Raw genomic sequence first — 14166 nt, 5'->3', positions numbered from 1 at the left:
TAAAGCTTAAATGAATCTTCATCAAGGTGTCATTCAACAGAAGAGAAATACATTACAGTGCTGACAAAAGAACAAGAAAAACACTTACATAATAACAGTATTTTTCAGAGTGGGCACCAAGGATTGTTTTCTATAGCTTTTAAATGCTGTTTCCACCTCAAGAATCAGAATAAATAAATGTTATGATGGCATATGAAATGGCTCAGTTTTATAAGATGCTCCACAAATCAGTGGGGGGAAATTCTTGGAAGTGAGTCAGGAAACATTTTATTGTTAGCAATATTAAAGAAACATTGGATCATCTCTTCCCGTTATAAGGCTGTCAGTGAATGAATAAATGAATGAATAGATAAAGGCAGAAACTGTGATAAGCTAAAATACATTTACCGCTAAACCCATGGCTGTAGCTTTAACATGAGTTATGGTTTAAATCAGAGGTCTGCGGCCCAGTGCTGGTCCGTGGCCTGAGCCAAACCTGCTTGTGCCTGTGTGAGCGCCATGCAGGTTTTGCGCATGTGCACAAGGGCACACGCACATTGCAAGGTCTCTGGGTCCCTCAGTTGACCAGTTCTGGTTATGCAGGTGAAAATACATATTCTTGAATTTTATTTTATTTTATTTTTTGACCATGGTAGGTATAGTGTTCATGATTATCCAGAGTTTTCAGCATCTGCGAGGGGGGCTTGTAACCACTCCCCTGCAGATACGGGGGTCCTACTGTGCTTTCTGAATCAGAAACTTTACTTCTATAGTGTGTTATGCATACCCATACAAATGGCTTCCTTACCAAAATGCTGATATCAAGTCACAGCCAGCTGAACTCACACACCTACTCACACAAGTAGGAGAATACACTATAAGGAGCTGAAATTCCCAAAGCCTCCCAAAATAAAAATAATAAAAATAAAAATAAAAATTATATATATATAATAATACTAATACTAATACTAATACTAATACTAATAATAATACTAATACTAATACTAATACTAATAATACTAATACTAATACTAATAATACTAATACTAATAATACTAATACTAATACTACTACTACTACTACTACTACTACTACTACTACTACTACTACTACTACTAATAATAATAATAATAATAATAATAATAATAATAATAATAATAATAATAATAATAATAATAATAATAATAATAATAATAATAATAATAATAATAATAATATAGGCATATTCAGAGTTAACACCTCTGGAGTAAAACATTAATGATGTATTCCCTTTCATCTCAAAAGATGATGCACATGATTGTGGAATTCATAGAATCATAAATTAATTGAGTTGGAAGGAGCGTACAAGGCCATGGGGTCCAACCCCCTGCTCAATGATGTAATCCAAATCAAAGCAGATCTGACACACAGTTGTCCAGTTTTCTCTTGAATGCCTCCAATATGGGAGCACTCACCACCTGTCAAGGTCATTGTTTCCATTTTTGTACTGCTCTAACAGTTAAGAGATTTTTCTTTATATTCAGCCTAAATCCGGCTTCCTGTAGTTTGAGCCTATGATTACTTGTCCTGCACTCTGGGATGATCATGAACAGATCATGCCTCTCCTCTACATGACTGTTTTTCAAGTATTTGAAAAGTTCTATCACGTCTCCCCTCTCTCCCCTTTTCTCAAGGCTAAACATGTTCAGCTTTTTCAGTATTTCCTCATAGGGCTTCATTTCCAGTCCCCTGATCATCCTCAGGGGAGTAGAAACCATCATCCTGGACATGACTACAACAGAACTCTTCAAAATGTTGAAAGAGAGAAAGCACCTTGTGTTGTGGGAGAAGAGTGAGCAGAGTGAAAGTCTGAGTTAGTCCCAGAATAGACCTGCAAGGGAAAAAAACGGGGTGGGAGAGAACAGAAACAAAAGAGAATGGAGAATTGTTCGGCATTCTAGAAGAGGAAAAAAAGAATAATGACAGCTGAGTGGAGAGGAAGACTGGGTCACTGGATGGGTCCATGGGTGGACACCCAATGTTTAACCCTCCTGCTTTGCAGATTCTTTACCAGCAGAATTCACGATGCCACAATGATAATGTTACATTTGCTACATTCATAGACACCTGAACCACTAGGTGATCAGAGGCAGCCACTTCCCTCAGGCAGCAGATTTTGCAGTACCAGTGTATTTTTCCAGTCTATCCAAGGCATGGTTCCACATCAATTTTAATGTACGGTCATCTCCAAATCATTACCCATCTCCATTTCCTCAGTTGTGGCACTGGTATGAGAGTTTGGACTGTAAACTTCTCTGAAGTGGCATGTTTTCTCCCCACTTGTACACTGCAGGGAGCTGTCCATGGAGAGCTCATGGTGTTGATGATGAAGATGAGGCTTGCCAGGTCTCAGAGAATGAGTGGCAGTGCCAGGAAGTGGCTGTGCTTCCCTGAATCTCCAGGCCAGGCAGACAAATGTCAGGAGCAGTGGTGGAAGGGAAGGAATGCGTCTCGTTTATTGTTACGGTGTGGTCATAGTGTTTGGGTACCCAACTCCAACCCTCTCTGAATGGCATCAGGGCTCACTGGACACATATTTAGGAAGTCATATAGGGGATATCACAAAGCTCCACACCATGACCTCACAGAGACCCATCCCATGACATTGGGCCCCAGACATAATGAGGCGATGGAGAAGATGCTCCCATGAAAGCCTCTGACAAACAAGACAACACTTCAAAACCATTCCAGAAAAATACTTTTATTGGTTTTTGAAAAGAGGCTAAATGGATATCCCGGTCCTCAGTGGAGACAGCCCGGCTCAGCTCCGGCATAACGCCTGCCTTCTGGTCCCTCGCATCCCCCTGGAGAAGAGGACGCTTCTGGTCCTGCAAGAGAGAGAAGGGGCAAGCTCGTCCACTGCCGTCAACCAGCTCCAACCCAAGCGTATCCACCGACCAATGTTCTGGCAACTTCATCCCAAAGTTCCGCCTGCCAACATCCACTGGCTTCCACCAGGAATATCCACCTGTTCATCTCTTCCAGTCCACTTCTGAAGCCAGCCTTCGCCAGCTCCCGAATACTTGGCTCACACACACACTCTGGTGACATCTCCATGGGACATCAGCCAGCCCATTCACACACACACACACACACACACACCAGGGCCCCCGACACACACACACACCTTCACTCCACCAGCCATTCACACACACACATGGGGTTCCATCCACCGATATCCACCAAGCTTCTGCCAGCTGTTTTCAGGAGGCTAACTTCCACCAGCTTCATCCGCCAACCTCTGCTGGCCTCCGCCTTGCGGCATCAGCCAGATTCAGCCGGCAGATTCCACCAGCTTCTGTCTGCCAACGTCCACCGACTTCCCCCTGGTCCATCACCAACATCAGCCAGCTTCAAGCCAGAGATCTCCGCCAGCCTCGAGCTGTTAACTCGCAAGCCCACTTAGCAAGTTCAGAACTTGCCCTGGACAGAAGGGCTGGGTCCCCTGCAGCTGCAGCCGCCACTCTCTCTGCTGGGCTGCCCTCTGGCCACTGGCCTCCCTTCTGGTCTCCTGCCCTGCCCAGCAAGCTCCTTTTATCTGCCAGCAGAGAGGTGGGGCCCTTGTGAGGTCACAAAGATCCAGGAGGATGGGGTTGGGTTCCCAAGGCAGCAGCAGCAGCACCCTCGGGATTGGCTGTCCTGAAGATGATGTCAACAGTCCCTCTTATCATGTGACTTACTCACAGAAACTTGCATTTTATATGATTTTTAAATATATATTTTTATTGGTGGCCTATAAATACCTGTCACCAATCCCTCTGATTCTAGGCTGGCACTCCAAAAAGTTATCTTCCAGCATCTGCATGAAAAGGGAACTTTCCTAAGCTCTGAGCCAGGGGAAATAATGAAAGTAATAATTGAATAAGGATGGGCACAGTAACACAAGGCAGCCTTTGGACCCTTTGGGTCTCTCTCTCTCTCTGACTCTTTTTGGACATTTTTTCTTGTCCTTGGCATGAAAAAGATAGCATAAGGAGCCAATTTAAGAAAGACCTAAGTGTTTGAAACACATACCATCCCTGCACTATCATACATGCAGCTGTGTTTCAAAATGCCCCCAGCCTTTGGAACTCCCTCCCACTGGAAGCCAGACTTGCTCCATCTTTGCTGTCCTTTCATAAGCAAGCAAAGACCTTCTTCAGGCAAGCTTTCCCTTATTGACTGGCTGCCTGGGCTGGGATTTTGAATGGACTGTTGTGACTTATTGCTTTGAACGTGTTTTTGGCATTGATTTTGTTCACTGTTTTTAGTGGGGTATTTGTTCCTGCAAACTCCTTTTTCCAGCAGCTTTTTAAGTGTGGCTGTTAGGGACCGAACCTGCAACTTCCTGCATGCCCTGGCTAATTCAAAGGTGTCAAGGAGTGTCTCAGTCACATGCCTGGTCATGTGCCTGATTTGTCCAACCAGAATGTACCCCAGCACGTCATCAATCAGCTGTAGGAAGCCATGGCAAGTTACTCAAATCTTATGCAAGTGCCAATAGGATTTCAATCAAAATGTCTTTAAATAGAAAGCACTTCCTTTCTGTCTCCCTTTCGGCACTGAACACATTACAGCAAAAGTACTGTAGATAGTTGGGTAGACATCCGTTTCTCTCAGGTTGGGCATACAGTAGGATCCCAGTATCTGCTGGATGAATATCCATGTTTTCACTTATCTGAAATTTTGAAAACGATTGAAAGGGGGGGGGGAACCCCTAGAAATAAGTATTTTCACCATGTATTTACCTGAACTGGCCACTATAGGGAGCCAGAGACCATGCTATGTATTGTTGTGGCGGTTCAGTTGAGGGCTTAACTGAGACCAGGCTGTAAGTGTTGAAGGGAGTCAGCCAGGGCATGCATCTGGAAGCGATGACTAATCTACAAAATAAAATCAATAGAAACTGCAGATAAACAGCGGTGCCATTCCTGTTTTTTTTTTTTTTTAAACCTACCTGGTTCTAGAAACTATGACAATGCAGTCAGCACTCCTGCTTTGCAGATTCTTTACCAGCAGAATTCACTATGCCACAATGATAGTTACATTACATTTGCTATGAACTTTTGGAATACTGGATGCCTCCAAGGCTCACATCTTTGTGACATACAGTAGGACCCTCTATCCATAGGCAGAGGTCCCCAACCCCCCAGTCTGCAGCCTGGTGCTGGTCCATGGCCTGAGCCAAACCAGGCCGTGGAGACAGACTCCCCCCCCCCGGGTGAATGCACTAACTCCCACACAGCTGATGTGCGCATGCTGCACATGCCCGTGTGAGCGCCGCACCATCGTTTGTGCATGCGCAGGAGTAAGCAAGCGTGCATAAGCCCACGCCACCATTTGTGCATGCACACATGCTCATTCGCATTCACTAGTTCACACATGCCAATGAGTTTGGCGGGTGCCCCGCCTTCCCCAGCCGGTCCGCGGGGTGAAAAGGTTGGGGACCCCTAGTTTAAACCATGGACAGCTATGGAGAAAAATTAGGGCAATTGCTTATGTAGCCAAAATAGCTCCATCCATATAAGGAAGAGGGAGATACAAGCAGTTTAGGGTGGAGAGGCAAAACCCAAAATTTACATTAGCTAAAAAATAATTCCTTACAAGAGGAACTCTTAATTCTTATTTCCAAATGAGCCCAGTTATGACTGATATTCTGTAACCAATACATACTGACCAAGAAAGGGGTGAATAAAGTATTGTTGCAGAGATAATAAAAGGAAACAACCAGAATCTTGAAGAGCAGTCCCTATATTCTTCCCCCCCCCGATGTTGGTTCCATGGGTAGCTGGATAGCTCAGTGGGTTACGTCAGTGGTCCCCAACCTTGGACCTCCAGCTGTTCTTGGACTACAACTCCCAGAAGCTTTCAACACCACCTCTGCTGGCCAGGATTTCTGGGAGTTGAAGTCCAAGGACATCTGGAGGCCCAAGGTTGGAGAACACTGGGTTACGTTATCTAGCTGTGGAGCCAGAGGTTGGCAGTTTGATTCCTTACTGTGCTTCCAGGGGGAAGAGACAACCTGTATGGCCTTGGGCAAGCTGCACAAAACCAAGTGTGCCCCCAGAATAACAGAATGGAAAACGACTTCTGAATGCTCTCTACCTAGATAACCCTAGAAAGGGCCACTATATGTCAGCACTGACTTGACAGCATATGAGAGCTGGGTAGATATCTCGGTGAGTTAAGCAGAGAGTGAGAGTTCAATTCCCCACTGCACCTCCCAGAGAGAAGAGCCAGCCTGTGTGGCCTTGGGCAAGCTGCACAGTCCCAGGGCATCCCCCGAAGAAGGGAATGATAAACCACTCCTGTATATTTTCTATCCGGAAAATGCTGAAAAGGGGCCACCATGAGTCATAATTGACTTGATGGCACATCACCATCATCATTAATAATTGAATCTTCTTTGATATGATATAATGCGTTTCCTGCCATTGGTCCCTGGGCCATTTTTTTGTTTGCGTTTCTCAAATATCAAATAAAGAAATAATTCCATTGTTGCTTAGTGGCTAACTTGATTAAGTGAACAAATTAAAACCATTCTGATGGATTCACATTCCTTTGCTTAACTGCTTAGCCTTCAAGTCAAGTGCCTCTAATATATAATATAAAAACTGCAGAGGGTAGGAGCCAAATCGAAAGAGCTCTTTTTCTCTCTTTCTTCCTTATCTTCTTTCTTGCTTCCTCACTCATTTATTTCCTTCCTTCCTTCCTTCCTCTGTGCCTGTCCCCTCCTTTTACAGGATGCCTGTACAATGCTGGTAGGGCCTTTAAAACGAAATTGACAGGGGTACCAATCAATGACCTTTGTAAATACTGTATCAGGAGAGGCGATTCGTAAACTCGATCAAGCCAGCGTAGGTGATTCACAGCTTCCGGAGTAGTGAGAGCAATCCGATGCAGGCGTCTCTGGGGAGAGATCCTGTTTAACTCCCAGTGGGACTGACTTCTCTCCGGATCAATAGGCCCTCGGTCCTTCTGGCCGAACTTTCTGAAGGAAGAGGGGGGCGCATGCTTTCGCCGCCTTTCAAAAAGGCGCGCTCATCCTGACGCAGGGAGTTTCCTCTGGACCCCAGTGGCACGCCGTTCCGCGGCCCCAAGGTCTCCGCGCCTCCCGAGCCAGACGGCCTTCTTCTGCTCTGCCACAAAGCCTGCAGGGGGCGCGCTAGAGCTACCTCTCTCTCTCTTTTTTAAACCAAAAAAGAAATCCCCCAACGCGGGCTGCACGGCCGCTTCTATCGGCGCGTTGCCGGTGAAGCAAGCGCTCGCCCGGGTCGCTCGCAGGCTCGCTCCCCGCCCCGGATTCTGCAGCACTCGCTTTCCTGCCGCTCTCCATTCCGCTACTCGGAGAAGGGAAAGGAGGACGCCAGCCCTGCCAGGCGCCCCCCGATGGCTCGCTTGGGGAGCCCGCCTCTCTGATCCCGAAGAGAACCGAGATCCAGCTTGGGATCCTGCCTCCTGCTTGCCCTAACCCCCCCCTGCACCCCCATCCCCCAAAAAAGCCCGGGCTGACCGAGAAAGGGAGTCGATCGGCTGGCGAGGCAGAAGCAGCAGCAGCAGCAGCAGCAGCGTCGGGAGATGCCGGCGGCGCGGAGGTGAGCGGGTCGGATTTGAGAGAGAGAGATCGAGATCGAGAGAGATCGCATGATCCGGAATAGGAAGGGACTGAGGCTTTACCTTTTTCATGCCTTAATCAAAGAAGGCGAGAAGCCAAGCACCGTTTGGGGAACGTTCTCTCCCTCTCTCTCTTTTGGACTACAACTCCCAGAATCCAGCTGGATGGGGGATTTGGGGAGTTGTAGTCCCAGGGGGAAAAAAACACACGTTTCTTCTTCCCGGGGACGTGGAGACTGGCAATTCCTGGGCTTTTCTCTGTGGCGCGTGGTACACAGAAACCCTGTGAGGGTGGGGAGATTCCTAGATAAACTGGGGGTGATCGAAAGTTACTCAGTTGCGCCCAAACCCAGGGTCAAGCGTCGACATGCTGTACCTCCTCGGAAGACAAGTCTCCTGGAGTTCCGTAGGCAGGGCTCCCTCCCAGTTAAGAGAGTGAAGCGCTGGGATCCTACAGAGCAGGAGAATTTCAGGGATGTTATTTGTTCAGAGAAAGTCTGTTTCAAGTCTTTTGACTAGGTTCCCCAAGCAGGTTCTGTGCTGCACTGCTCTGTTGCAACAGCTTAAGGACTAGTCGGTTGAGTACAGCAAAAACTTTATGTTGTGCTTATATGGTGTCCAATCGCTTCCCACTTAGGGTGACCCTATGAATGAGCAATCCTTAAAATGTCCTGCTCGGCTCTTGCAAACTCAAGCCTATGGTTTACTTTAGGGAGCCAATCCATCTCATATTTGGTCTTCCTCTTTTCCTGCTGCCTTCAACCTTTCCCAGTCTTTTCCAGAGAAATCCTGCCTTCTCATGATGTGCCCAAAGTAGGACAGCCTCAGTTTCAATATTGTTGCCTCCAGAGATAGTTCAGGCTTGATTTGATCTAGGATCCACTGGAAAAAAAGTCTTTTCTTTTTTTACCTAGCAAAGCTCCCATGTGCCTCTGTGGGTTTGTCGGATGGGCTAGCAGCCAATCCTACAGACTGTTGGTCTTACACGTCCAGCTGCCTGAGACGACGGGAGATGTAGTTCCTCATATCTAAAGGGCTGGTTGTTTTGTCCTCATGAAATCTGGCTTTTTATATGTACTGTATATAGAAATCGATATACAACAGCACAGAGCCTTTTCCTTTTCCCCAAGTTTGTCAAAAGATGTAGTATTTGTTGCTTTTACAACTGATCTAGAGGTGCCAAAGCTGTTTGAGAGTCCTCAGAGCTCAGAAGTGTTGCTTTTTTGTGTACTACGGAACCCAGAATCCCCCCCCCCCACTCATCCTAGCTATAATCCTTGCTCCCAACAGTGTTTCCAAGCTCAAGGAAACCTACCTCCATAATCTGGGATGCCAAGAGTACGATACAGTAGTTAGTTAGAAAGGGTTGGCACTGGGTGTGGCTGAGGTTTAAATCCTTGCCATCTGAAGCCATGAATCCTACCAAGTAACTGCTGGATAGCTCAGGGGTTTACTGTGGTGCCAGAGGTTGGGAGTTCAATTCCCCAACATGCCTCCTTGACAGGGGCTGGAATCAATGATCCATAGGGTCCCTTCCAGCTCTGCTGAGATTTACATATGCTGAACTGAGGTTCTTTGGAGGCAGGACAAGATATACGTAATGAATAATGGGTACCCTGCAGGTGTTCAGAAATACACTTTTTTTAAAAAGGTCCCCTTCACATGTTTCTACTTTAGAAAGAGATCCACCCAAAGTTTCCTTCCTTCCTTCCTTCCTTCCTTCCTTCCTTCCTTCCTTCCTTCCTTCCTTCCTTCCTTCCTTCCTTCCTTCCTTCCTTCCTTCCTTCCTTCCTTCCTTCCTTCCAAGGACAGCTTCTAGTTAAGATAACTAAGAAATCAGATGCTCACACTACAAGCCTTCCCCCCGAATCTAGATGTCTGGGGATCTCCTGTGATTAATTTAGCGCTGTAACAAAAGGCACTCTACTCTGCCCGTGTTTTGACATGTGTCAATCTTGACTCAGATTTTGTGTGTTTTTCCAGAAGAGTCTTGTGGCAATGAGAACAAGCGTGGTTCTAGTTTTAGCTCAAAGTTAGTAGGTAATGAACAGCACTGTTAAAGTGTGCCCGCCTGTCATAGTATGCAAGCAGGATCTGTGAATTCTTCGTTCCTCCTTTTCCTGTATGAGGTTATGCATAACAATTTATCCTGAGGGGGAAGGCAAATGAGGGGAGACGTGGCTGAGTTCTCTGAAAGTAGGCATGGCTTGGAGTAAATGGATAAGAAGGAGCCTTCCTTTTTCGCTCATAAGATTGGATCACAGCAGGATTGAAGGTGAATGATGGAAGATTCAAGACAGATGAAAGGACATACTGTATATCTTCACACAATGGATAGTTAAACTGTGGAATTTACTGTTCACAGGATGGGATGAGGGCTGTCAGTGTAGGAGGTATTTGAAAGGAAATTACATGCATCTATAGCAGTTAGGGCCGTCAAAGTGGCTGTGGTTCATTTCCAATATTAGAGGCAATGTGGTCCTATAAATGGTAAAGGTTCCCCTTGACAATTTGTCCAGTTGTGTCCGACTCTAGGCGGTGGTGCTCATCTCTGTTTCCAACCCATAGAGCCACCATTTGTCTGAAGACAGTTTCCGTGGTCATGCGGCCAGTGTGACTAGACAAGGAACACCATTTACCTTCCCACCAAAGTGGTACCTATTTATCTACTCTCATTTTTGCATTTTGCATGCTTTCGAACCGCTAGGTTGGCAGGAGCTGGGACAAGTGACGGGGGCTCACTCCGTCACGTGGATTCTATCTTACGACTGCAGGTCTTCTGACCTTGCAGCACAGAGGCTTCAGCGGTTTAATCCACAGCGCCACTACGTCTCTAATGTGCCTCTATATTGGGGCACAGTTGTTCATTACAGATAATCCGTTATTAGGAGAAGAAATTCCTTGACTGATGGAAATATCTGATTGTCAGTTAAAGCTTTTCTCACCTCTGCTCATTAGCTTCTACTCTTTTTTAATGAAGCTAAACAGAAACATATTTGGCACATCTGATTTTTTGCCCATGGATATCTAGAACACTATGGGATCTCCTGGTGGATTATTTGTAATGTACTGTATAGTTTGGCCTTCAGCTGCTGAACAATATGAGATGGAAGTTGCTACTATCTTTGTGTGCTGTTTGCAGGTTTCCACTGGGCTAGTGGATAATTCAGGTGTTCCTGGACTGCAACTCCCAGAAACTCCAGCCGAGCACAAGGCTTCTGGAAGTTGCAGTCCAATAACACCTAGGTTACCTAAGATTGGGAACCACTGCACTAGGCAATAGGTTGGCTATTTACATGAGCCAGAATCCAGTTGGACTGAACTAGAGAAGCAATGCCTGAGTACATATAATCCACAACTGAAGATAGGATGGGACTGGACAGCCCTTTCTACCACAATATAAGCCTCACAACTACAGATAGCTGTGCTATTCTGTTTTCTTAACACTGTCAACGAAACAAGTAGGCACACATGCCTGGAAAGGAAATAGATGGGCATGCCTTTTTGTTTATGCTGGGCTTTAAACACAGCTTTACAAGGATGGATGACAAGTGCACGTATTCTTTTATTTTAGCATAAAAGCATCAAATGCCCTAGAATAGAATACACATCTTCAAGTATGATGGGTGATGTTTGTTTTCTTATTAGAGCATCTCCAGGACATGGGGAAGAGCTGTGTCATTTCCACTTTTATTGAGCTCCTCCGGTTTTCCTTTTCCTTTGCATGCAGAGGTGTATGTCCAGCTTGTTTGTTTTTGTTTCTTGAACTACAACTCCCAGCATCCCTAGTTATCTGGGACTCACAGTCCTCCCTCCCAAAAACTTTGCAAGTCTGATTTTCCCGCCATTCTGGGAGTTGTAGTCAAAGCTCACAAATCTGTACCACTCTGCTTATCATGGTCAAGTTTACAGATGGGCAGAGTTGTGTTTTTGCAGAAATCTGTACACCACTATTCAAAATCGTAGTTCATTTCAAGGACACAAAAAACTCAACTTCTTTTTACCCCACCGTAAATCTTTAGCAGTTGGATTTCTCTGTCTCTTCTCCAGGAATGTACAAAGATTTCAGAAATCTGCCAGATGTAACAATCTTTTTTTTTTTTGAAAATTAAATCCTGTCTAGGCATTGTGTGCAATGGTCTTCCACCTTTGGCCCACCACTCTGTCAGCCTCGCTAGAGGTATTCCCTGAACATGGAATTTTTTCTGACAGACCAACGTTTTGCTTTACCTCACGTTCCAAAAATCTGAAATCCTCTACTGCTAGACCCTAGTTGGTTTCTGAGGGTTAGGTTTGCATGTATGTGTGAAATAAAATATGCTTTATTGTGGTACTTTTTTTGTGGCGACCTGTGAGAAGCAGCTTATTGGTTTATTTCTGTTTTATTTGTACAGACAGCCTTTTGGCCTCCAAGACCTTTAGCAGATTATGTTTTATTAGCATTATAAACAAACTAACACTGAGACAGTGAGAAAGGGAGGGGGGAAATGTAATTAAAAAGATATGTAGAGACTCTTTGCAGGCATCAGTCATAGTCAGCACAGAATTAAGTGTGCTTAAGATACTTGATTTCAGTGGGGTTCGTTCTGCTGGATCAAGGCCCATATTTTGTCTGATGATAAATTCCCAGATTATTTAGGACACCAGGGCCTGACTTGCAAGCCTTTTAGTGGTAAAGAGAAAATATTAACATTGTGCTCCAAGAAAGCTGGATGCATTGGGCAGTTTAATAAACTGTGGAAGGGGATAAGAGCTAGAAATGTGCAAAATAAATCACGGTTTAGCTAAATAACTTCACCCTCAAGTCAAAATCCTGTGCTTGTGAAATAACTTTCATAACACATCTCCCTTAACATTTTCTGTGTTGTTAACTTCTAAGTCTCCAAGAGAAGTATTTCTTTCAGTTCTGTCATTTCTGTTGTTCCACCTGTGTAATGTGAACGTGGTGGCGCTGCGGGCTAAACCGCAGAAGCCTGTGCTGCAGGGTCAGAAGACCAAGCAGTCGTAAGATCGAATCCACGCAATGGAGTGAGCTCCCGTTGCTTGTCCCAGCTCCCGCCAACCTAGCGGTTCGAAAGCATGCAAATGCAAGTAGATAAATAGGGACCACTTCGGTGGGAAGGTAACAGCGTTCCGTGTCTAAGTCGCACTGGCCATGTGACCACGGAAGATTGTCTTCGGACAAAACGCTGGCTCTATGGCTTGGAAACGGGGATGAGCACCGCCCCCTAGAGTTGAACACGACTGGACAAAAATTGTCAAGGGGAACCTTTACCTTTACCTTTTTATCTGTGTAATGTTGTTGGACTGCCACTATTCACCATTAGCTGCGCTGGTAAGAATGGCTTATACATGTAGTCCAATAACCTCTAGAATGCTGGTTCCCACAGTTATAGGATCATAGAATCATGAAGTTGGAAGGGGCCTATAAAGCCATGGAGTCCAACCCCCTTCTCAGTGCAGGAATACAAATCAAGGGATATCTGCCATGTAGTTGTCTAAATTTCTCTTGAATGCCTGCAGCACTGCAGCACTCGCCACCTCCCAAGATAATTAGTTCCATTGCGATACTACTCTAACAGTTAAGAAGTTTTTCCTGATTTTCAACTGGAATCTGGCTTCCTGTACCTTGATCCCATTGTTGCGTGTCCTGCACTCTGTGATGATCTAGAAGGGATCCTGCCCCTCCTCTGTGTGACAGCCTTTCAAGTATTTGAGAAGTGCTCTCATATCTCAGTCTTCTCAAGGCTAAACATGCCCAGTTTTTTTCAGCCCTTCCTCATAAGGCTTGGTTTCCCCTGATCATCCTTGTTGCCCTCCTCTGAATGTCTTCCAATTTGTTGGCATCCTTCTTTAAGTGTAGTGTCCAGAACTGGACACAGTAGTCTAGATGAGGTCTAACCAGTGCCGGATAGAGGGGAATTCGTTCCTCACAAAATTTGGGGAGTCCCAGTCAGGGCCCAAGGGTCTTCTTAGGATACAAGTCCTGGAAGTCCTAGTCCACTGGCTGTGCTTGCTAGGTCTTCTAGGAGTTGTGATCTAAGAACATCTGGCCCTCCCAGGTTTGGGGAACCACTGCTACAGGTCCGCATACTGCTCACAATGACCAATATCCTATTGCTAGTGCCATTTAAGAATCAATCCGTTGAATCAATTAAGAGAGCACCATTCATTGTTGTTTCTTTTAATTCTGGATCACCATAATCACCCAATCTCCTGAAAAGGACAAAAAGCTGATCCCCTAGCTACAAATACTCAACTATCCAACACACTACACCAGAACACAGAGTTCTAACTCCTCTCCTCTGAAGATGCCGGCCACAGAGACTGGTGAAACATTAGGATGAAAAACCTTCAGAACACGGCCAAACAGCCCGAAAAACCTACAACAACTATCGGATCCTGGCCGTGAAAGCCTTTGAGAATACATACTTACTCTATACAGTGGTGCCTCGCATAGCGATCGCTCCGTTTAGCGACAAAATCGCTGTGCGACACATTTTTTGCGATCACAAAAGTGATCGTTTTGTGATGTTCCCTATGGGGGAATTTCGC

The 14166-nt window shown here is 45.5% G+C and overlaps 1 protein-coding gene and 1 long non-coding RNA gene across 2 annotated transcripts in view; one reads left to right on the top strand and one right to left on the bottom strand.

Moving 5' to 3' along the window:
• Positions 1-2703: 2703 nt before the first annotated feature.
• LOC144583153 (uncharacterized) lies at positions 2704-3851 on the bottom strand. Its single transcript, XR_013536794.1, has 2 exons — positions 3762-3851; positions 2704-2846 (listed from the first exon to the last, which is right to left on the bottom strand). It is a non-coding gene; the product is annotated as an uncharacterized LOC144583153 (long non-coding RNA).
• A 3417-nt stretch (positions 3852-7268) lies between these two features.
• The window catches only part of RERG (RAS like estrogen regulated growth inhibitor), a 122807-nt gene continuing 115909 nt past the window's right edge, over positions 7269-14166 (top strand). The window contains exon 1 of the mRNA XM_020811385.3: positions 7269-7592. The gene's annotated coding sequence lies outside the window, so the exon portion shown is untranslated. The remainder of the gene's footprint in view (positions 7593-14166) is intronic.

This window comes from Pogona vitticeps, chromosome 5 (genome assembly GCF_051106095.1).
Source record: "Pogona vitticeps strain Pit_001003342236 chromosome 5, PviZW2.1, whole genome shotgun sequence".
Taxonomy (NCBI): Eukaryota; Metazoa; Chordata; class Lepidosauria; order Squamata; family Agamidae; genus Pogona; species Pogona vitticeps.
This window is presented reverse-complemented; position numbering and strand designations above follow the sequence as displayed.